General features: G+C 33.7%; 1 pseudogene; it reads right to left on the bottom strand.

Moving 5' to 3' along the window:
- Positions 1-3,537: 3,537 nt before the first annotated feature.
- LOC143401888 (pumilio homolog 3-like) lies at positions 3,538-22,773 on the bottom strand (annotated as a pseudogene).
- Positions 22,774-25,799: the final 3,026 nt, after the last annotated feature.

The following is a 25,799-nucleotide window of genomic DNA, read 5'->3' as shown; positions in this document are numbered from 1 at the left end:
CCAATTTGTTATAATTAATGTGGCAAAATTAAGTAGTTAACAGCAGATTCTCATGACCTTCTGCCCCTAGGTTTCTGTGCTATTAAAATATACTTTGATTTAAGGCTGATTTGAGGAATTTCTAGTCAAGTATGTTATTCGATGAGTATTAAGGGAGTTACAAGGTGTTAAACTACCCATGTGACTCCAATTGACCTTATAAAAAGTAATTGCTGCAGTATTTATACATACTGAATATGTTACTGATGACCCTTTTGACATGATTTGGAACAATGGCCCTGAAGAATTAGTATTCAGTTTTTTTTGAAACTTTGAATTTGGATTCTGCACCACGTCTGGGTTTCTTTTTTCTCCCTTCCTCTATTAGAGTCTTTATGTACACACATATTTGCAATTAACAAGAAAGCACTCTTTTGAGCACAGGGCAAAGATTCTTTCGAGATGACTTCATGTAGCTAATAAAGGTTTGTTGTCCAACTGTTATTTATAATTACAGAAATCAATCGTCTACCTTATGGAGAAGACATCTTATGCATATGTTATTTTCTCTCCAATAATTGCCAAAAATATCAATTTGAGCTTTTAGTTGAATTAAGGTATATACTTTATAATGTTCTTAACTAAGAAATTGTGCTGTGTTCCTAAGAAATTTCAGTCATGACAGAATAAATTAAACTGTTTTCATTCCTCCTAATTACATTCAATAATTTAGAGAATTACTATATACTTTTGCAGAGACACATGTACTATCAATGAATAAATGTTCTAAATGGGAGCATAAAGTTAAAATTCTAAAGGTTTTTAAAATATTTTAAAATTACTAGTCAATATAATCTAATTAAAGTAATTTGGACTGAGAGTGAGAAAGATGTAAAGTTGACTCTCAGCCTTGTGGCTCCTTGACTGTGGAATAGTTGACAAATTACTTAACCTCTCAGAAATTTTATTTCCCTCATCTGTAAAATGGAATTAATGCTATAATTCTTAACTACACAGATGCTGCAGATTTATATTTTAAGTATCTAGTCTTAAAATAAAAATAACAGTAGTTTATTCCCTCTCTTTTACATAATTCTATATAATAAGATCCTTTGGGTTTAATAAGAGCACTAATATTAACACACCAAATGATTATGTTTGAGAAAAATGATAATCTTAGGCTGTTAGTTTCAAAGATATTATCATCTTGCTTTAATATCTTGCTTATGTAATATATGAATGATAAAGTTAAGCAGTATGTATATAATTGTTAAGAATAAGGATCCCAGAGCCAGATGGCCTCCATTGGTACCTCAGCTCCCTCTCATATAAGCCGAGTTACTTTGGATTTATGCTGTATTTGGTTTGGATTCCTTTTTCTGTAAAATTAAGACAATGAAATATTTATAAAAATATTGTATATGAAATTCTTAGAAGATTCATTGCTACAAAGTAAATCCAATGGAATCTATAGCCATTAATCTATGCTGTCTAAAATATAACAGCTAATAAGTGGAAAAAGGGGATTTCTACCTGTGAATTTTGGTCTTAAGCTCAAGTTGTTTTTTTCTCCCTGACTCAGTATTCTCCTTGTAATATCATATAAATACAAATGTAGTAAGGGCTTTATAATACTGGTTTATAATTACCCGAAACATGACATGCAATTATTCTCTTTTTCTCACTAGAGGAATGGGCAAAGCTGTGCAGGTTTCAAAGTAGAAGCACCATCCTGAGTTAATATTATTGATTCTCATAAATTTAATGCCTCCAAAGCCACTGACACTGATTGAATGCCCACAAGTGTCTGCTTGAGTCATTTCTTGGAATGCTGCTGTGGAGCCAGGATCACTGACTCCACAAATCTGTGGCTGGAATCTACTGTATTGATATTTGAGGTTCCCAAAAGGCCCTCACCCAGTGTGAAGGAAAATGCAGGCAACAATAAAATAAATAAATTGTTAATAATGAATCTACTTGGCCAGGAATTAAAGAGTTCCACAAACAATAAATATTAAAAGTTCACTTTTAAAAATTCTTTTTCTGCTGTTATTCTAACACCAATTTTGCCAAAGAATACATAGGACTGATAAAAAGAAGTGGGATTTGTGATCAAAAGCAAGAACATATTTTGAAATTGTGTTAATGTCTTGGATATGGTTTCATAAAAGGAAAATATCTTTCCCATGTTTAAAAAAGATTTTTATGTATTCCTTGTTCATTTAAAATCACATTTTTTGAGGATAGTTTTAATGATTTTCACCTATTGGATTCCTACAGAGTGTTTAACAAATTACGTCAAAGTATATATATATATACATATATATATATATATATATATATATATGTCTGCAAATGTCAATGCCTTGGATAATGGTAGGAAATAACTAGTCAGATTGTTAAAATATTTTATCCATCACCTAAGTAGCAGAAGTAAAAGCTATATCCTGAAAATTATGTTGAAATAGAAAAAGGCCACACTTTTCTAAAGACCATGGCACATTTGATGCCAACCCAGGCAGAGCCCCATGAGCTTCACAGGATTTATACAAGACATCAAATTATAGTATGTGTGAGTGAGGATTCATGGTCATGTCTGAATTTTGCTGTGAGAGGTGGGAACATCATCAAAGAAGCAGTGGTCTAAATGTGGAAGAGATTCATAGTAGAAAAATGTTACTGTTGGAAGAGAATATTTAAGATTTGTTTTATGGATTCCTAAAAGATAAGCTACCAAAATGCATCTTAAAATTACTTTGTAATCAAAGTAATTTTGTTTTCCCCTATGTAACTATTTTCTTCAAGTAGTTTTCATCTAAGTAGAGAAGTGAGAAAACACAGGGCTTTCTAGGTCTAAGATTCATAGATAAGAAATAGACAGCAGTTCTTTCATTTCACATTCTACAGCATTTCTGCAAGCTTGGTAATTCACCTTCTGCTAGAAACTATGTAAAAAACATTCCATAGTTGCTACCATTTACTTACCATTTCATAGTTGTTTACCTTTACGAAGGTGATCACTTACCTTGGGTACTGGATGGAGTACTTCATAATTATTATACTTAATCACAATAACCTTATGAAGAAAATATCATTGTCATTTTGAGAAAACTGAAATTACAACAGTTCACTAACTTGCTCAAGGTCAAAAAACTAGTAAGAGGAGTTGAAAGATACGAACTCAAATCCAGTTGTATCCAAAGTATGTGCTCTTAATACCTATATTATGCTACTTCATTCTGGAGACAGCTTTAGCTCTTAAGTTTCATATATTGAGGTAAAATATGAATTCCTATAAATTTAGTACTTCTTTGTCTTTCAAATAAAGTAAAACAGCAATACGGTTGCCTTTTGGCAGTTTTTTTTATTGTTGTTTGTTTCTTTTACCATTTTTAGAAATAATTTTATATAAACTGATTCTTATAAACACAAGTACAAAGCTCCTAAAATATCAATTAAATGGACTATTTCCAATCTTTTTTGTTGTTGTTGTTGGGAGGAGAACAGAGAATGGGAGATAATATTTCATTTTTTTCTTAACTGTTTCCACCTATGCTATCAGTTTTTTCTGGTAGACTTTCCATTCTTTTGTTGGTATTTTTGTATTTTCAATGTGGGAATCCAGCTTTCCAGCCCAGCTTGACTTTGTTTTACAACCTCTTGGTCGGAACTCATGTTCTGTAACTGAGGCTCTCTGCCCTTGCCACCAGGATTAGTCTGCTGTTCCAACCTCGCAATGGTATCCACTGACCAGCTGAGTGTCTCCAGTGGCAGAATATCTGACACCAGCGCCCATACAGACTTATATAGAACCACCTCTTGGGCATGTCCTGGCAGGTAATTTAATAAAATTGGAGAAATAGATTGTAAGAGTTCACAACAGTGTTATGAGGAGTCGCTTCAGAAAACACTCTGAGTCCAAATTCAGTTCAAAGAAGAGCTTTATTTATCTGGCCAGGGACTGTCAACCACCATAGAGACTGAAGCTCTGTAGGAGAACAGCAATTTCCTGGTCTGTGTCTTGGGAATTTAAGGATGAAAAATACAGCTCAGGGACTTTTCTTCGTGTCATGCAAGCAAGCCAATCATAGAAGCTAAAACAGTAGTTAACAGAGCAACTCAGACAATCGCATCTTGGGTTTAAGAAGGTGTTAGACAACTGCATCCTGGGTTGAATACATTTTGTGGGGTACAAAATAGAGAAGACAATATATTATAAGAAAACAGCTTTTATTTCCGGTTCTCAGAAACAGCTCTTATAACAGTTTTTTATGGAAGGCAACAAAATAGAGTCTTAGGCCTGACTATGACAGTTCTTGCTTTATAATTATAATTTATCAAAATTGTATATCTATAATATATTTTTTTACTAATCTATAACCTATAATTCATACTCCTACTGATTTTATTGATTAGTTTACGCCACAACAGTATATCTCTTTCTTACTGTGTGCATTATTGTTTACTTTTTGCACTACTTCAATGACTTCTTGTATCCTATATGCAGGAGCTCCAGCACTCAGTAAAGGCAACAGAATTTTCTTCCACTTTTGTTGTTTACCATGTTTGTCAAAAATCTGATAATCTCTGAGATGATTATCTGCTTCATAAGCTTAGAATAGTCAATACAATCAAATGCATCCAGTAAAAGTGAATAGAGAACTGGCCATTAGTCACCTTTTGAAATAAGCCCTCATTGGGTGTGCCCTTCAATAGACAATGCTTAGCTGCTCAGGTGCCATCAGGTGTATGTGTGCCAGGTATACCACTGCTTCGCGGATGGTTTCACGCAGTTCTGATCTGAATTTTGCAGGATGTATTCATAATAAAAAAAAAGCCCAGGAATAGTTTATAGACTAATGAGTGCTTAATCACAGTTCCATTTGGGCCTTTAGAGTCTACTTCATTTCATCCATAATAAGCTCTAATTTTCTGGCTGTACCTTTAACATTCTGACCACAGTTGGGTGTTATGCTGACTTGTAAAGATGAACTGTGCTACTATAAAGCTCCTCTGTCAGCACTTATTCTGCTCAAAATGGCTTTGTCATTGCATGCATATTCCAGGAGGGCAGACCTTCTGTGTGGTGCATCTTGCTCTCATGGCCTTTAAAATTTCGGATGATCTCTGTAATCTGTGGTTCACTCCCATATATGAGAAACTTCTTAACAATATTCCTGAAATATTTAGCATTATTTAATTCAACCATATCATCTCACAATTCTTCAAAGGCCTATTTTCTCTGTTCTTAGTTACCATACTGTATATAGCACTGGATCACATGAGTTGAATCATGTACAAAAAAAAGCAAGAGTTTTTATCTTCCCTTGAATCAATTTCTGCAATACAGTCATCAACTTCATTTTCTTTCTTTCTTTTTTTTTTGGTCACAATCTTTTCTTCTTAAGATCTCCCAAGTCAGCTTCACTCCAATGATGATGATGTAGTTGGGTTTGTCACTGAATCATCTATTAGGCTTAAATTCTTTCTTCTTCTTTTTGAAGTCATCCCAATTGGATTTCTTGGTTACTGATTCATCACTTCTATGGGCTGGAATGTTCTCTTCTTGTTGAATTTATTTGCCTGCTGGAATTTGTGCTTTGGTCCTTTGTCCCCTCATTGCTTATTCTTACAGCCCAGATTTTGTAGCAGTTTTATCAAAATTCTTCGATGTGATTTTAGGTCCAACATTTTTTAAACAACTTTTCTTAGGAAAGTCTTTGAAGAACTAGAATCACTGTTTTTGTGAAATACACTTATTTTTCTTACAATACCTTTATACTCATTCCTGTGAAATTATTTTCTATATGACTTCATAGCAACTCACACATGTGGTACTGAGGCTAAAGGAAGCACACCTTCCTTCTGGCTTTTTTTATTTGTTTTTGCTTTCTGCAGGTAAATATTTCAGGTAAAAATCTATAAACTCAGGTTTGAAAAAAAAAGATCATAGCATATTGATGAGATTAATCAATATGCTGTGATCAATCATGGAAGCTCTCTTCATACCTCATTAACCTACCATTTTAGTCAGACTTTCCCAACACACAGAACTGAGGGATCATTGGTGAAATTTTAAGGAACTTATAATGAGTAAAATAACTGAACTTCAGCCAAACCTGAGGCAGCACATGCACATAACCTTAGCTATTTAGGAGAATGAGAAGGAAGACTGCAAGTCTATCTTATGGAAATTTAGAGACACTGTATCATTTTTTTTTTTGTAAAACAGGGCTGGAGTTGTAGCTCAGTGGTGGAGTGCTTGCTTTTGCATGCATGCACCTGACATCCATCCTTAGAACCACCACTACCAAAAAAAAAGTGCTCCATCATGTATTGGTTTATCATCTAGCTGTTGCCTTATAAAGAAGAGATGAGGGGCTGAAAAGGATAAGTATGAACAAGTATATTTTGATGGATTGACACAGGAATAGATATTCGAAATAGATATTTGCAGGGTGGATCAAATATGAAGCTCTTAATTACTTGAAAACATCCTCATCAAAATACTTTCTTTTCAGGTGCTATAATAAAATACACTTTTATAGTTGTACTTTATGAGTTTAGCATTTAGTCTTCTGCCAGGATTTTCTATTTAAAAATTTTTTTGATAAATAATAATAATAAATATTTGTGGGATATCATGTGATAATTGGTTACATGTATATTTTGTATAGTGATCAAACCAGGGCAACTAAGCATATTCATCAGCTCAAATATTTATCATTTCTTTGAGTAATAACATCCAAAACAGTATCTTCTAGATAATTTGAAATGTAAATGTTTATTACTGTGTAATAAAACCAGAAATTATTCTCTCCATTTAACTGTAACTTTGTACTTCTTAAACAGTATCTCCCTCTTCCTCCTCCTCCCTCCTTTCCTTAGTCTCTGATAACCACTATTCTACTCTTTTAATGTTATAAATACAACGTTTTTATATTCCATGTATGGTTGAGTGAATGCAATGTTTGTCTTTCTGGGTATGGCTTTTTTCACTTAACATAATGTCCTCTAGGTTCATTTATTTTGCTGCAAATGACAAGACTTCATTCTCTTTCATGGCGAAATAACTTTCTACTGTATACATATACCGCATTATTCATTCACTCATCTATTGATGGACACCTGGGCTGATTTCTTGCTTTGGTTATTGTGAATAGTGCTGCAGTAAATATGAGGATACAGATAATTCTTTGACACATTGAGTTCATTTTCCTTGGACATATACTCAGTGCAATGTTGAATCAAACAGAAGTTTTGTTTTTACTTCTTTGAGATACATCTGTACTGTTTTCTATAAAATATATACTAATTAACATTTTTAATCAAAAGCATGAATTCTCCATTTTTCACATCTTCGCCAGCATTTATTGCTCTTGTCTTTTTTACATTACCATTATATTGGGTAAGGTGATGTCTCACTGTGGCTTTGATTTGTATGTTTCTCAGAGTTATTGCTCTTGAGCATTTATCATATCCCTGTTGTCATCTGTATAACTTCTTTTAAGAAATATCTATTAATATATTTTCAATTTTTTTTGTTTTGTTAGTTTTTTTTTTTGTCACTGGAGATTGAAATCATGGGCACTTTACCACTAAGCTATATCCCCAACATTCTTTTAACTTTTTTATTTTTTTTAAGTTTTGAGACAAGATCTGTTTAGGTTGTTTAAAACATTGCTAAACTGCTGAGGCTGGCTTCTACTTCTGACCCTTCGGACTCAGCCTCCCAAATTGCTGGGATTTACAGGTGTGTGCCACCACATCTGGCTCTTTTGCCCATTTTTAATTGAATTTTTTGTGGGTTTTTTTTGTTTGTTTGTTTGTTTTATTGCTGAGTTGTTTGTGTTTCTTAGCTACTATCGATGTTAACCTCTTGTCAGCTACCTACTTTGAAAATTATTACTCCTGTTCTATGCATTATCTCTTTGTTGACTGAAAGCAGCAGCTTTTTAGTTTGATGTCACCCTATTTCTCTGTTTGTGTTTTTGTATCCTGTTCTTTTGAGGTCTCATCCAAAGAATCCTTGCCTAGTTCTGTGTCATCAAGCATTTGCCCAATATTTTCTTCTAGTATTTTAATATTTTAAGCTTAAATTTAAGTCTGTAATCCATTTTGAGTTGATTTTGCTACCTGGTAGGAGATGGGTATCTAGTTTCATTTTTCTGCGTCCATATCTAGTTTACCCAGCACCATTTATTGTATAGACTGACCTTTACCAGTGTGTCTTTTTGATATTTCTGTCAAAAGCCAGTTGGCTCCAACTATCTGGATTTATCTCAATAATCTTTTTTTTTTTTCTGTTTCACTGGTCTGTGCATCTATTTTTATGCCAGTTTCATGCTATTATTGTTGCTTTAATTTTGTAATATATTTTTATATGTATATTAGAATTACACTTAGTAGGATTCATTATGCCATATTTGCATATGCTCAAAAACTAACTCAATTAATCTCATTCTCTACTTCTCTTCCTTACATTCCTCTTCTCCCATTTGCCAGAAAATGCCATGATTTTATTTTTCTTTATGGTCAAGTAAAGCTTGTTTGTATATATATATATGCCATATTTTCTTTATCATACTGATGGGCACCTGAGCTGGTTTCATATCTTTGTTACCATAAGTTGCTCTACTATAAACATTGGCATGTCTGTATTACTGTAGTATGCTGAAAAGATTTCAAACTTTCCTATTCAGTACAACATTATCTATGGATTCATTTATTGTTCTGAGGTACATTTCTGCTATACTTAATTTGTTGAAAATTTTTAATGTGAAGGAGTATTGAATTTGTCAAATCCTTTTTATGCATCTATTAAAATGATCATATGGTTTGCCCTTAATTTTGTTAATGTAATGTATTGCATTTATTGATTTGTATATATGCAACCATCCTTGAATCACTCAGATGAATTTCACTTGGTCATGGAGAATGATACTTTTAATGTGTATTAAATTTGGTCTGTTAGAATTTTGTTGAGGATCTTTGCATCTATTTAATCAAGGATATTACCTGCCATTTTCTTTATTTGCTATTTCCTTTTTAAGTCAGATTATATCTTATTGGTCTGGTCCATGTTTCTATTTCTTCTATTGAAACATCAATGTCCCCAATAACTCAGTATGACTTAATTTAACATATACCATTATTTCCTAAGAGTAGGCAACTGATGTGCAAAGGGTAGAAATTGACTAAATCAGTGGTTCTTCTAATTTTCATGCACTGGAATCCTCTGGAATGTTGTACTGCACTCCTACAGTTGGTCATGCATAGAATTGGGTAGAGTCTAGGAATTCACATTTCTGGAGCTTTCTCCATCCCTCTCATATCTTGTTGATTGGAATATAAATTAACATTGCTATTATGAAAGCAGTATGGAGGTTTCTCCAAAAACTAAATATAGACATACCAAAGGATTTAGCAATCCTTCTACTAGGTATGCATCCCAAGAGAATGAAATTAATATGTCAAAGAGATACATGCTCTATATGGTTTATTGCATCATTTTTTATCAATAGCTAAGACACAGTAAAAAACAAGTATTCATTGATAAATAAATGGACAAATCAAATGTGACACACACACAAACACAAACAGTGTCATGTTATTCATCCAGAAAAATAAAAAAAAGTAAAATCCTGTTACGTGCAGCACATGAATGGAACTGGGGTCATTATGCTAAGTGAAACAAGACAGGCATAGGAGGAGCAACCTATCAGAACACAAAAGTGAGTGTGATGCTCAGAGGAGCAGAGGTAGAGCAGAGAAATGGGTGAATATTTGCTATTGAATAGTTGGATTAAAGCAGCAGCCGACTATGGAAACATGAAAACATCTCACTATACTTGTCAAACATTCCACTCTCCTTACATAGAAACACACTATATTTATGGAATATGTTTAATCCTTATTTGGTAGAAGCCAAATCTACTTCGATACATGGCCCCTCTAAGGGATCACCTGTAGAGTAACTGTCATCCTTGTCCCCAAGAGTACAAATGGGGACTCTAACAAAAGATGGAAGTGAGAGAAAATAGGGCTTGCTTAGCTTTATCTTTAATTTTTTATTTTCCCCAAATATGAACTCGTACTCTCAGGAATATTTCTTTATAGTTAAGAAAGCTATTTTTTAAATGAAATTTTCATCATTCTTTTGTTACTCTTTGCTGTTATTTATGGAGCTTAGTAAGAAAGCAATTGCCTCCATCAAATTATCATGATAAAATTCTCTTGCTTATCCCATTATTTTCTTTAACGCCATTAAAATAAAATTATTTTTAAAGAAATATAAATAATAAAAATTCTATAAGATTTATTTTTGCTGAGTACCTGTGGATTTTTTAGGGCATGAAAATAAATACATTTTTATGAGCACTGAAGATAGGTTTTGAGATCCTGTAATAAGTCATCTCACTATAAATAGCACACATTAGTTTGGAGTGGAGGTCAAATCAATTCCTATATGAATGCATATTTCACTTTGACTCTAGAGAAAATGATATATCTCTGAAAATCATTTTCATTGTGCTTTATATTTTAAGAAAATAAGTCCTTAAATATATGGATCAGTTCCTCAAATACCTTTTAGGCTCCTTTGATGAATAAAACCAAAATAACTTAGATGGCTTTTAAAGTATCCAATGATTGACCTCATTTTCCCCATTTCAATTTTATCTTTTGTAACCTCTCTTTTCCTACACCTCCTATCCTCCCTCCCTGTTTCTCAGCACATATAACCTTCCACTCCAAACCACGGGTAGATTTATCATGAACTTGATGAACCTGATATACCGGTCCTTGTACAAGCCCTTGAATGCTGGAAGTTGCTGAGAATTCTCAAGTTCTGAGTGAAGACCTGGAAATCAGGTTGCAATCAAGAAGCATTTCAATGTGAACATTCCTTTTAATTTTTTCTTTCTTTTTAATTGATGCATAAAATTGTTCATATTTATGGGCTACCATGTGATATTTTGATACATGTACACATTGTGTAATGTTCAATTCTGGGTAAACATATGTCCTCAAATGTTTATCATTTTCTCTGTCCTGAAATGATTAAGAAACATTTATAGTGTTTTAAAAAATATATAGTACATCATCATTATTTGTACTAACCCTACTATGTAAGAGAAGAACAGAACTTATTTCTCCTCTGCAACCAACAACCTAGTATGTATTGGCAACCCTTTCCCTATCTCTGTCTCCCTACTACTACAGATATATTGCCTGAAGAGTTCATATAAGTCTCCTAAATATCAAACAAATTAGTGAGATTATACTTCTCATTTCAAATAAAGATTCGCTTTTATATCTGATTTTATTCTCAAATGTGTGTGATTTTTCTTGAAAAGAGCCATAAAATATATGCACTGCAGGCCTACAGTCTGTCCTGCTTCCAAATGTTCTGCTTCTCTTCTTTCAATAAAGCTATTTCTGGAATACCCTTCACTCTTTCATATCAGGAAACTGTGACTATCCTCCACAGTCTTTCCTATAAACTTCTACACAGAACATTTTCCTGGAGATTGACTACATTATTGTAATTGTTGGGATGTTTTGTTCTTTGTTTGCTTACCCATTAGATTTAGAAGATCTTTCTTTAGTTTGGTATCTGCAGTACTGTGTGCTACACAGAATAGGCATTCATCAATTATATTTTAAATGAGTAAATAAATGAAATGATAAGCTACAGTGAATATATTAAACATTTTTATTTATTCTGAATTTATTTCATTTATTTTGTTTTCTCATAATTTAAAATTAGAAATAACAGATAGAAGCTACTATTACATAGCTGTGTTCTAGAAATAGCTTGAAATAAGCTATATATTTTTCCATTTACTGTTCTCATTGTTACCAGCCTCTCATTGTATCCATAAACTCAACTGATATACAGAATCTATGTGTTTTGCTCATAATTTTATTCTTATAAAATGCTGGGCTGAGTAGATGTCCAACACATTTTATGTTCAGAAATCAATTTATAAATATGTTAGCTTATACCAAAAATTTAATTATAAAAGCTTAATTGTATCTTAATTTTCCAGGTTTATCTCCCACTGCATTATTCTGAAATTGAAAAGGAATATTTTGGTATGCAAGCACTCATTCTCTGTGAGTACATTTCTCTATGACTTTTTAAAGTTTCCCTTGATTTACAATGCTATAGTTCATCATATTTGTCAATTGACTATGCTAAGGGATGCCTAGAAAGCTGGTCAAACATTATTTCTGGGAACGTTTGTAAGGTTGTTTTTGAAAGATAGTAACAAACGTTTGAATCCATACATAGAGTAAGAAAGATTGCAATAGACAATGTGGGAAGATGTGGTCCAATGCATTAGGACAAAACAACAGCAGAAAACAAACAAACAAACAAACAAACAAACAAAAAGCCCCCATAAAAACAGAAGACAACCAAAAGGCAGAAGAATGCCAAATTTTCTCTCTGTGTTTGAGCTAGAATGCAGACTTTTTTTCTCTCTTTGAACACTGGAACCGCAGTTCTCAGGCCTTTGAACATTAACTGAGTTACTTTTTCAGTGTTCCGTGATCCTCAGCTTGCCTGCACAGTTGCATGAGTTCACTCTCATAAAAATTCTTCTAAAAATAGATGCATACATGGATAGATAGATAGATAGATAGATAGATAAGATGAACTCCATCTACCTTCCAAAAGAAAAGATCTATAAGAAGAGTAATTTTTGTCTCTTCTACTCCTCTAAATCCCAGAGTCTAGAACAAGGTTAGTAAGTGCCTGATATTCTAAGGAATAGCAAACAATCAGAAAGAAGGAGGAGACTAAAAGGAGTAAAAGATGATTGGGAAGCACAATCATATAGAATATTGTAGGCCATGATAAGTACACTTTGGGTTTTAATTTGAGTGAGATGAGCCATGTAGTATTCTGACTTGAGGAATGACATTAACTCTGTGGGTGAGAATAGAATGAAAACTAAGTGGGAAAGTGCAGGGTGAGGGAGACCAGTTAGGAGACTATCACAATAGCCATGTGAAAAATTTGAGTACTTCCACCAGGGGAGTGACAGTGTGCTTAGTAAGAAAAGGAACACATTAAGAAGAATATACAGATTTTAATACAATTTATTTTACCTTTTATGTAATGTTTCTTTTATCCAAGCTTCTTTGTAAGGCAACCAGAATGGAATTTCAAGTTCAGATTTTGAATCCAGTCTATAAGTAAACTTAGTATATTTGCTGAGTGATATGAATGGCTACAAGCCAGGAAGATGCCTAATGACAGCATCACAAAGGCTACAACAAACCTATGCAGATTTTATTTGATTAATAACCTTAGAGGGTATTTTGGTCAAAGGAGATACTAAAAAGAAACAGGCTATGTCATTGAAGGGTAACTCTAGGGTTTAGAATCTCTCACCTTAAATGAATTGTTAATTACTTAGAACTGAGAGCTACACATTTCTCTATCCTGACATTTTAATTTCAGTTATGGGCAATAGATTAGAAGATACAAAACGAAGGATCTTCTCAACCTAATGCAGCATGTTTGAGCATCCTTGAATTGGTAATTAGTAAATAAGAACCTCAAAAAAAGACACTTTTATCATCAAGGAATGCATCTTTTTAGTTGATTTTGTTAGAAGCTTGTCTAAAAGATATTTTCTCAAGCATCTCTAAAGCTGGGGGAATAAATGAGTCTATCTGCTAATACATAACTTTTAATGTCCTTCCATCTTCCCTGCCCATTCATTATCCTATTCAGTATTATCACACTTGGTAAGGATTGTTTCATTTTTTTCCACAATAAAGCTTTGGTGATTACTAAATCTCAGCCTCTGTTTATGAACAGACTGCTTTGCAGATACAGTCTTTGTTTTCATTATCTGTCTTTAAATATAAGATGACAATTAATACATAAATTGGAAATTGTGGGTATTGGTGGATACCATATATAAAATCAAGCTAACTGATCTCCAAAAAAGAATTGACAATGAGAAGATTTTCTACCTTGTCTGAGTAGATGACACTTGAGTTAAACCCTGAATGAGGAAGACAGTCAAAATCAGGGAGGAGCCCTTGAGTAGGCCTTGAGTAATGCCATTGTCTTCCTAACAAATTTATCTTCCTTAACAACTCTAAATCATTCTCCATGCCTCAGTCAAGGTAATCTTACTAGAATTTAAACCTAAAATACCCCTTTACTTTAAAACCTTCTGGTAGTCCTGAATGCCCATCCTTAGCATGGGTTATAGATTTATTCATTGCCATGTGTAACACTCCAGTGTCAATATTTGCCACTGAACTCTGCTTTAACCATATCAAAGGACTTGCAGTGGCCCAAAAATGTTCAAATATTTCTTATTTAAAGAACTTCTTGAGTTTTTAAAAACATTACTTCCATTAGCTGAGACCTCATTCTCTTACTCTTTCACCTGACTGCTAAGTTTCAAAAAGAGTGTTAAAGTCTGTTGAGACATGATTTCTATTTGAGAATGTGAGATAAATGATGGACTACAGGTCCAACTGAAGTAGACTAAAATAGAATAAGAAAATAAATTAGCTCAGAAAATAGAAATGTATAGTAATATTTAAAGAAGGGGCCAGTGGAAAAGCAACCTTGATATTCACCTTTAAAATGATTAGAATTCCATGGGACATTTCCAGGGGTCCTGTTTCTAAAAGTGAGAATTATACAGAATCAATGATAACATTGGTGAGGGGAAAAATGAATAGAGTCAGGGTTCAAATTGGTATGTTGCATGAATGCCTACCAAGTGGGTAAAATTGGTCATGTTTTATAGAGTTTCAAAAGTAGAACTGAAGAAATGAGATATTAAGTAGTTAATTACTTCAAAGAATTAAATGTGATAAATCGTACCACGAGAGAAAAACACTAACTAGGAGATAATGGTAAATTAATTATTCTGGGTAAAATTATCATGAAAATTTAATGTTATTGATCATTGAGCACTCTGCTTAGTACTTCACAAGAACGATACATGTAATCCTCATTAAAACAAACTATGGATGAAGTCACATAATTATCACTCTTGTACAACTGAAAGAACAAACTAGACTTAGACTCAAAAATCACTTACCTGGTAAGGCAAGCAATTAAAGAAAATTTTAGAACTTTTGGAAAGAAATTTGAAAACCTAAGTGGTAGTCTCAACATTGTCACAAATTAGCCATTCAATCTTACCCTGAAACTCAATTAACCTATAGGTTCTTTTATATGTGGAGGCTAGAATCTCTACATGATGTTTGAAAACAAATAAACTACATTAATATATTATTTTATCTTCCTTTCAGCCTATTTCATCACATTTGTTTGCAAAGGATATGCTACATAACATTACCATCTTTAAACAGAACAAAGACTTAGGAAAACTTCAGATGTGAGTTGATTTTAAAATCTTTACAGACATCAAAACGAGACCTAATCCACATCCAAACTTATCTTGTTTAATTCATGGAAGATTCACATTAATTTTAATGCAATTCTGTGATTTATTTTGATTAGTACAGCCCCTATCCTTGCTCTTTGATACCTATGCAACGAACAATAGGTAATGGAGATTCAGTGGTCAGGTGGAAGTACAGTCCATTATAGATATAGTGTTATTTAATCATAAACACCATGAATTTTTAAATGTTTTTAGTTGTATATGGACACAATGCCTTTATTTTATTGACTTATTTTTATGTGGTGCTGAGGATCCAACCCAATCCAACCCAACATGTGGAAGGGGAGTGCTCTACCACAGAGCTACAACTCCAGATGGAATACTGTGAATTTGATACATAGTATCTCATTTACTAAGCAGAATAGTTATTAAGGGCGATCATCAGCACTTTTACTTTACAAACAGAGAAACTGAGGATCACAGTTATTATTTACTTAGGGTCAGTGTTATGGACTGAATTCTACTCCTACACATTCATATGTGAATCCTGAACACCTAAGTGACTATTTGGAGATAGAGAAGTTAGGGAGATAATTAACATTAAATGAGATTACTAGGGAGGTGGGATCCCTGGTATGATAGGACTGATTTTCTTATACAAAAGAGACACTAAAGATGTGCACACACCAAGGAAAGGCCATGTGTGGACAGAGTGAGTTGGTGATTATTAGTAAACCAAGAACACAAAACTTAATACAAAACAACTCTTCTCAAAATCTTGCCAGAACCTTGATCTTGGACTTCTGGCCTATAGAACTGTGAGGAAACAAACTCCTGTTTTCGAGCCACTCTTTCTATGGCATTTTGTTATGGCAGCCCTGGGCTGATTGGAAGTTAACTGAGTGGTAGAACATTTGCCTAGCATGCACAAGTTCCAAGGTTCAATCATTAGCACCAACCTCCCCCACCCCACTACATACAAACAAAGTAATTTTAAAAGAAAAGAGTGCAGACTAATATAATTGCACACTGGAAACATTGGGGTTAGATTGAACCTAGTCCTATTTGACCTTAAGGCTTTACTCTTCTTCCATGCTGAAAGAATGGTTCAACTCTCTGCACAATGATAATATATGCTCGGTTGATGAAATATTCTAAATGTCTGTGATTCAAACAGGCAAGTTTTTCCTTGCTGCTGCTCCAAAGATAACAAGAATAAAAATATTAATAGTTACAAATTAAATTAACAAAAAGTCTTTGCAATAATATTTAACATTTATACATCTACTGGCCAAGTATTAGAATTGTTGTTAATGATTGAAATGACAACTTAGAGTGACACTAGAAAATCAAGAGTGTTTGAACAGATACATAATGGAGAAAAGACTATATGGTGGATTTGAATCTTTTTTTTTTCTGCTAACAGTTGGATATGCCAAATATTGTAGAATAATGAACATTTATTATAAATAGTTGCATTATCTTGAGCTCCATTTATTAAAAGGTTTTTCTTAGAAATGAATTTTTGTCATTATTGTACATTTTAAGCTTTCAGAAATTTCCATCAGAGTTAGGTTTCTGCTTACAAAACATACTGTAGACAAAGAAGATACAAGGAAAACTATAGTTAAACATATTCTGGAACTGGGAATTAGAGAATAAAGACTATTATTATAAAAAAAGTAGGGCTAATAGATTTTCTTTCAGAGAGAATGATATACCAATGAAGTAAGATTTTATTTGTATTATCTAATTAAATTTATGAAAATTTTGGGCCAAATAACTTTTTAATAATTCAATGTCTTTAGTGTAAATTTTCCTTTAATATTTTGGGATTGAATTAGTGTAAAGCATATTTAGTTTGGTTTTCTATCTTCCGGCATTGAAGATATCAACAAGATGAGACTAATTTAATGTATTTGATAAAAGAAATGCTCATAAAATTTATTGGGTAATTAAATTATTGGTTAAATGCATACTGAATCAAGAAACCCGCATTAAACTTCTACCTCAACAGTATTTCTGTCAGGCTTGAAACACAGAAGGGCAAATGCTGCAGTTCCATTCTATTGACAATGTGCTAGAGAATTTTCTCCTAGGTAGGAGTAGGTGAGTCTTTTCTAAACCCCTATTCAGGCTTTCCTTCAACTGACTGGATGATGCCAACATATATTCAGGTAGCTATGTGTTTTATTTTATCCATTAAAATGTTAACCTCATCTAAAAATATCCTCATAAAAATACCCAGAATTATCAGTAACCCAATATTTGGGCACCTATAGTTCAGTCAAGTTGATATGGAAAATTAACCATCATATGGTATTTCTATAGTTCCAGGGTTTATCTTATCTGTGATTACCATATGTTGAGAGATTTTTGTGGAATATGAAAATCAGGCAACTTAAATAAATGGGTTAAATATGCTTGTTTGAGCTAAATATAAAGCAAATGGATATATTAGAATTTGAGTGTGGTTCCTCTGGCTAACGTTGAGGAAATGATCCTAGCCTTCTGTAAAGTAATATAACAATTAATGTCTAGGATCAATCTTTGATACATTTATATATCACCTTGAAACTACTCTGTGTCATGTCTTCAGCTCTTCAGATAATTTTCATTCTAACAATAATGCACTTTGTGTTGAAAATGTTATGAAGCTGCATATTGACAAATTATTAGATGGACATTTCCTATCTCCTTCAATACACAAAATCTGATATCAATGAATGTTGGAACAGGTTGATTGACAAATCATCTCAAAATTCTTATCTTCATAATCTCTTTTTGGTCTGTATACTTTAGAAAGATAGTTTGATCACTAACTGTGGCTGCTCCAGGAGGAAATTTTCTACCTTAGCCACTCCCTGGGTTTTGATCGGGTTGGAAGAAATTGGAAAGTCACATGAAAATACTTTGAAAATTTGAAGGTTTTTCTCCCATGATTCTTGGCATGACACCTCTTCCCCTTTAATGGCAACTTTAGGACACACTTTTATACACTCTTCAAAAAAGGGCCAGAAGGATTCTAGCTTAATTCTATTTAAGTCACCTGGATTCTCATGTTGTATGCCATAGTCCTTGATCACAAGTATTATGATCACTTAGAAGTGTTCAATGTATTCCCCTATGGTGGTCGACATGGATTGAAGTAAAGAAAATTATAGGTTTCTATACCACTTTCTCTCTCTTCCACCCGGCTCTTCTTATCAAAAGAAGGAAAGAGGAGAATATTGCAGCAAAAGGTGAAGTTCCATTTCTGGAATAAGAGACACCTATTCTTTGGCAGTGGAGAGGCAATAATAACCCTGGTACCTGTGAAGGGAGGAAAGAACATTGTGGATGTTTATCTTTCAGAGATTTTCCTTAGCATCCTTAGCATTATCTGCCTGTGTGGCTTTCCAAAGCTATCATCAACATATTAACTTTAACTGACTTTGGGTCTTATATTTTCTGCCAAACAGCTCTGACCAAAATTTAATTTCCATCCTTCTTAACCTTAATGAGAAGTCTATCTTAGGTCTAAGGTTAGTATTGGGTTTTGCATGTGCCTGCATATGTTTCTGGATATGCAAAGCACCTGCATATCTTCTCTATCCCCCATTTCTATAACATTTGCTCAATCATTCCATAGCACAATTAACTCAACCTGGCCAGTGACAAGAATACATTCAGATGGTATTTTCAAAGCAATGCTTAAACAGCTGTTTGAATATAACTAGGACTTTTTCAGCTTACTTAGTGAGGCAAGAAACTTTATTGAGTTGATTGTCATTCTATTCCCCTTAACTGATGCTGGTCACACCTGCAATAAATTTCGTAAATTTGAGCCACCTCTGTCAGTCACAAATCAGAGTAACTGACAGAGTAAAGTATTTGGGATGTTTTATCAGAATCCCAAGAATTGGGTCATTTTTGAGATAATTTCTCTATGGACCTCCTGATTTACTTCATATCTTGTAAGAAAGACACTCATATTCCTTTTATTCAGACTATTCTTTTGCCGATGTTCATACTTCCAACAACCTGGGATTATAAAGATAGTTTTTATATTTAGAACAAAGTATAGGTCTGCTTAAATTTCTATAAGACAGAGTTAGTATCTCCCTCCAGAAGTTAAGAAAACAGCATATGATTATCTCCCATTTAAAAAAACATTTGTATATTAAATAAAGAGTTCCTTTTCTGTAATACAAGCTACTACATGCACAGGTATTACCTCTTAGAGTCACCCATAGAAACTAAGTTAGGGAGATTATTGAAGAAAAGTTGATATTCTGATTTCCACTATTTCCATGAGTAATAAACTCCTTTGTTTCTGAACTGAAAGTCATGTTTTCTGTTTTGAACTCGGACAGAAAGACTCTTGAGCTTCCAAGTAGGGTCAAGTCTCAGACCGTTCAAAATTCTTAAAGCTGTTTCTCCCTTTTCTCAGTGACATTTTCAACATTTTATTTACCTTTGAAGAACTCATTTAATTCAATTATCACCACATTTTCTTTGTCATTTTATTGTTTAAACAAATGGTTTAGAACAGTTTTATGAAATATGTAACATATTGCAGCTGGAGGTCTATTGACTCTTTGCATCCTTCCTAACCTCCATTCAAACATCAATATATTTCACAGTGGGATTTAGGACTTTGCTGTGTAGCCATGGCTACTTTCTTGTTCCATGAAGAGAAAGTTCATCATTTCTTGACAATTGGCTTCTTAAAAACATAGAACTAAAAAACATCCTTATATAACCATCTTTAATCAGAAGTTGCTTAATTTATAACACACACTTCATTATTTTTAAGAGATTGAAGAATATTTTTTTTAAATCATAGGGACAGAAAAAATTATTATGTCTAGAGAATCTCGACCAAATTCTACGAACCCCAAGAAAAATGACAATACTGCCAACTTTTCATTAAGGTTTGAGAAGAGATGATTTTAATTAGCACATTGCCCTTCCCCTTGTCAACTTTCTCTAGAATGGTAGATATAAGAGATCATCTTAAAATAAGTTAGGAGACATGAAGCAGAAAAATAGAAATAAAACTGTCTCTGAACTAAGAATTTTCACTGATAAAAACATGAGACTCTCTTGAACTATGTAATTTTTTTCTGCTATATTCTCTATACAATTTATACACTGTACAGGATTATTTTCTTCTCTCAATGGGTGATGTCCAAAAAGATCTAATGGATGATTTGGATAGTATTTTGTGTATGCTAGGTTTTTGATATCTTGTGCACTATAAGCATAGAAATCTATAACAAAAAAAATGTGCTAGGAGATATTTCCATGATGAAGGCATGAGAAGGACACAAATAATGTCTCAATACAAACATACTATAACAGAGTTCCACACAAATGATTATTATAGATTTTGTCCAACTTTATAATTAAAATGAAAGAAATATTAGAAGTTAATAATGTGGTGAGACTCTGAGATGAACAGAAAACAATTAAATAGTTTCATAAGGTCAGTTGTATCAGCAGTAAAAACAAAGCAGCTATTAATTTTCTGCTGACATGCCAAGCTCCGTCAACGTACAGTGTGAATCTGTTCACACCTTGGCAAACAGTTTCCTTGGGCAGTAAACATGAGGGAAACACATTTATAAAGGATTTGCAAATCAAAACAAGGTGAAATAAAAATACATCAAGGGCAGAATTTTATGCTTTATGCTGTCTCCTAATGCAGTTATGGCTCTTACCAATAAATATCAGGAGAGGTTTTGGTTAGAAACACAACTTGAAATTAAATGAACATTGAAAATTCAATTTAAGTCATAAAAATTAATGCATATAAATAAAGATCTTCTCTGTGGCTGCTGACAGATATTTCACCTGCTAGGCTGGAGGCATAAATTCTTATTCCCTGAAGCACTTGTTATTTTTAACAAAATCAAGAATGTTAATAAAACACAGGAACAATTCTACATTTTACTGCACAGTAGCAGTGACTATCGTGACTTTTAGTGAGGAGAATATACTCTGAGCACAGAGAATGGGAAAACATGTCTTCAGTGGTGTCTGCAGGTCACTTCTCACGACTATGACTTTGCCTTGAACATGAATCTAGAACTCACCTTTTCTTCAGAGTCCTTACTTCCCTCTTTTATATTTCCTTCCTACTCCAACATGACTTCTTTCCTTTACTCCATGATGGAAGGTCCACTTGTGCCTAGAAGTTAACATTCTTCAAAGTGGAGTACCCACCAGACCTTGATTAACAGTGATGACCTCACTCACCATAGCATTATAAGGGGCTTTCCCTCTGGGCTTGGGAGAAGGACTCAAAAGGGGAGGGTAAATTACAGAGTTGGAGATCATGGAATTGCACTGGTGGAAATGGGTTTTATGAATGGTTCTGACATGCCCCATATACTTTATGGTGCCAGTTTGTTAGAACATTTCTGTCTGTGCATCCCCCAGTAAAATTATAAGCTGAAGTTAATACTATAGGAGGTGCTTAAAGAACAATGAATTTTGAGAGTCAAGAGCCCGGCTTTTGAAATCCTTTTTAGTGATTCAAACAAGATCTTGATTGTATGGGAAGCTGAAAATTTTCATATCTAAAACACATTTAAAAATATATTTCCTAATGTTTCTTTAAATAGGTGGCAGTCACAGAGTTGACTGTTTAAATGATACAAAACAATATGAAGTGAAAAGTCATCCTTTCACTGAGTTTTCCTCCCTGGAGGAAATTAGTATTAGCAGTTTCACAACAGAATTTCAAAGATGGAAACCAAGGTGTACTTTTTGCAGTTCTAGCATGGGTGTCTACATTAGGAATGGTACGTTGGCTTCATAAAGAGTACAGCTATGTCGTCTTTTCAGACTAGGAGCATCCACTGAGTCAGGATGATATTCTATGAAAGCATCCTGAGACACGTACCAGAATATCATTTAATCAATATCATCACATCCTCTCTCCTGGCTCTGCTTTCTTCTCACCTTTAACCCTCTTCATTACCCTCTTAACAAAGGGTTTGCATAATAGAATAAAGAGTAAGAGGCTTGGAATGAGGGTCAGACCTCAGTTACCCACTATGATGATAGATAAATTATATAAATATAAATATGTTTCTATTTGTCCTCTGTGACATGGAAATTATGTAACTGTTATTGATATACAGGTAGGAATAGAGGTGATGGACAAGAAAAATCCTTTGTGTAACTTAGAAATATGTTACATAAACACCTACTACTGTAACATCATGCTGAAAATCAGAACAGAGGTCATAAAGGAAACATTGGCTGGAACCCATAGTTCATACCTATCACATTGTAGGAGAGGTGGAAACACTTCCCTAAAAGGTGTTTCAAAGCTACGTAACTAACATCCGGTATCCACTCTCAGAGGCAGAGACTTCAGAAGAATGCGAACTTTCCCAACGCTCATTTTCCCCAACATATCATTTCATTTATATCACCAACTCTATCTCCATAAAAATCACGGATTAAAGAAAAGTAGAGCTTATAAAAACAATAGAATTATGATTTGGTTAGAGGAGAAGAAAAAGAAATAGGAATTAAAGTTAGCAAATTTTCTTATGATTTCTGAAATCAGAAAGTCAGGTATAGGTTTCAGTTTACAGAGTAGGGAGAGAGAGAGAGAGAGAGAGAGAGAGAGAGAGAGAGAGAAGAAAAAGAAAGAACAAGTTCACCAATGAACTACCAAAATTTTAAGTGTTTGTAACATAGTTGTCACTCAAATACTTTGCTATTTTATGAGTGCTTTTTATAATATCAGTATACCTGTGATATATTTGCCGAATTAGAAGTTATGTTTTTGAAACAATCAACACAACAAGGGAAATATCATCGTGTCAATCATCACTGTAAGGGAAATTTTTCATCTCTTCTGACCAAAAATAAATGACCTCATAGTGTTGATTCAGACTTAAGAACTTGCTGTCTCAGCATCTGTATGAAAACAAGTGCTATTAGAAGCCCCAGTGCTGTTTAAATGTGTAATTATGCTGGGCACAATGGTGCTTGCCAGTCATTCCAGCAAATTGGGAGACTGTGACAGGAAGATTGCAAGTTCCATGCAGCCTTAGCAACTTAGCTAAACACTGTTTCAAAGTAAAAAATAAACAGATTTGGGGATGTAGCTCAGTAATAAAAGGCCGTAGGTTCAATCCCCAGTATTGCAGGGAGAAAAGAAAAGAAAAAAGTATAATATATCATTGGACCACAAAATATCTGTGATATATATATATGTGTGTGTGTGTGTGTGTGTGTGTGTGCACGCGCGCGCGCATGTGCGCATGGAGGTGCGTGCACCATTCACTTTTAAAAAGTTATTAACACAAAAATACATTAGAAATTTATTTTTATACAAAACATTCTATTTGTTATAAAACGATATTGGTCTTAAACAAGTTGTATTTCCCAAACTGTATTTTCTCTCAATGAAAGTTATGCCACATTTTTCATCTGCCCCTCTAGAGTACTTCAGAGAATGGGTGAATCAGTGAGGCATTTAGGGCAACTAAGTCATTAATAAGGAATGGATCTGCCATTCCCTGAAACATCTGGGCAGAGTGACTTGAATTGGTGCCAGCAAATAAGCTAATGCTAATCCAGACACCTGCTCTTTCCATAGCATTGCATCAGATGCACTGGATACCCCTTGCCTGCCAGATATTTTCATATTGGTTAGTAATTTTAAACAGGTTGAATGAAATACCCATGAAAAGAAGTCCAGCAGGCTATCATGCAGAGCACTGCTTTTTGTTATTGGCTTTCTGAGTATTCCTTGATTGTAATTCTGCCAAAACCCTCATTTGTTTCACAGAGAAAGAAAGTATAATACAGAACTTGGCTGTCTCAACTCTGAAAGCAATCAAGAGCTCTGATAAAAAACGAAAACACTCATTCTCAGAGCATGTTTGTTCTCTCATCATCTTGGTTCCTTTGTTGCCATGGTCACCTCTCAGCAAAGCAGAGCTCCCTGGTAGCAACCCTTTGATGCTGCATTCCTCCTTCCTGTCCATTTCCTTTTCTAGTCTCTGTGTCTCTCACTTTCCCCTAACCAGCACCACCCTTCTTCATTTCTGAGACAGGCTGGTGAGAAGAAAGACACAGAAGATGCTAATGAGTATGTTTTAAAACTCCTGATATAAAACTAAGGCCTGTGAGTCTGCAGACTCTGCCTTTGTGCAACAAAGGGAAAGCAAGGTCCTCTGCAGTGTCTGACATACTTTTCAGGTTCTAATACTCATTATAGAACCATATGCTACCAACCAGTCTTTGAATTATATCTAAAGTCTTGATTGCAAAGAGAAATTAAGTTTTGCGGTAGCATGCAGGAGGAGGGTGTTTTATTGGTTCATACAGGCAGCTGTTCCTAAATATATCCTGCAGGAAGAAGGGAAGAGATGATGGCTCTGGATAAACCAGAGTTCTATATAGACATCATGGCTGGTGTCTGAGATTTACAAATTCTTTCAAGCACAGACAGACATTTGGATTTCTTACGCGGTTCAGAACACTTGGAATTAACTGTCATATAAGGAGATTATTTAGGATGGACACAGAGTCAGAGATGACCCTCAAAAGAAAGTGTAAAATATCATGGGTAGGTATCTCCTGAAAGTAGTTCTGTACAGATGTTTCATGGTCTTTTACAGTATTATTCATGCAACTAAGCAAATATTGTTACAGTTGCTTACTTGCACAGTGTGTCTTCCTGGGCTAGCAAAGTTAAAATTGTTATTTTGTGCTATATTATTTAGTTTGTTAGGGTTTGGTTTTTGCTGCATGTACTTCCTTTAAACAGACTAGTTGAACTGTCATTTGATTGTACTTCTGCTTGGTGAATATTTTAAAAGGAGTGCTGAAAACTGAAAAATAAATGAGATTTGCTTATTTGTAAGGTCTTTGAAGTCTATTGGTGAGAGGTTGTAAAGATTATAGATATTATCTTTCTACATTTATAAAAGAGCCTATAACTAAAAAGCATTTTCCTCACTTACCTTATGTAAAAATTTTATAAAAATAAGGCTTGTAAATATCAGATCTTTATGTTTAAGGACAAAATGAAGGATGGAGCTTTCTTTTAAAAGAGATTTATCTGTTTATATTCAATAATTCATAACATTTTTAACTCAAAACGCTGAGAGAGAGGGATTTCTAAACAATTTGATTTGTCATATTTATATGCAGGAGATAATAAAAAACTCAAACAAATCAAATTATCTTTTCCCAATGGAGTCTACAAAGATTCCTAAAATCATGATCTTTTAGACATGTGGTAAATTGTGAAAAATCAGTATTTTATGAACTGGAGGAAAACACCATTTATAGTTGTTGAAAATCAATTTTATCTTTATGTCTTTGGTGAAGAAATATTTCTCATGCTAGGGAACTAGACATTCCAATTCTATTTTCTCCTTCTACTTGTCATTTTTATTAATGCCA

This window comes from Callospermophilus lateralis, chromosome 6 (assembly GCF_048772815.1).
Source record: "Callospermophilus lateralis isolate mCalLat2 chromosome 6, mCalLat2.hap1, whole genome shotgun sequence".
NCBI lineage: Eukaryota > Metazoa > Chordata > Mammalia > Rodentia > Sciuridae > Callospermophilus > Callospermophilus lateralis.
Note: the sequence above shows the minus strand (reverse complement) of the source record. Positions and strands in the feature narration are given on the sequence as shown.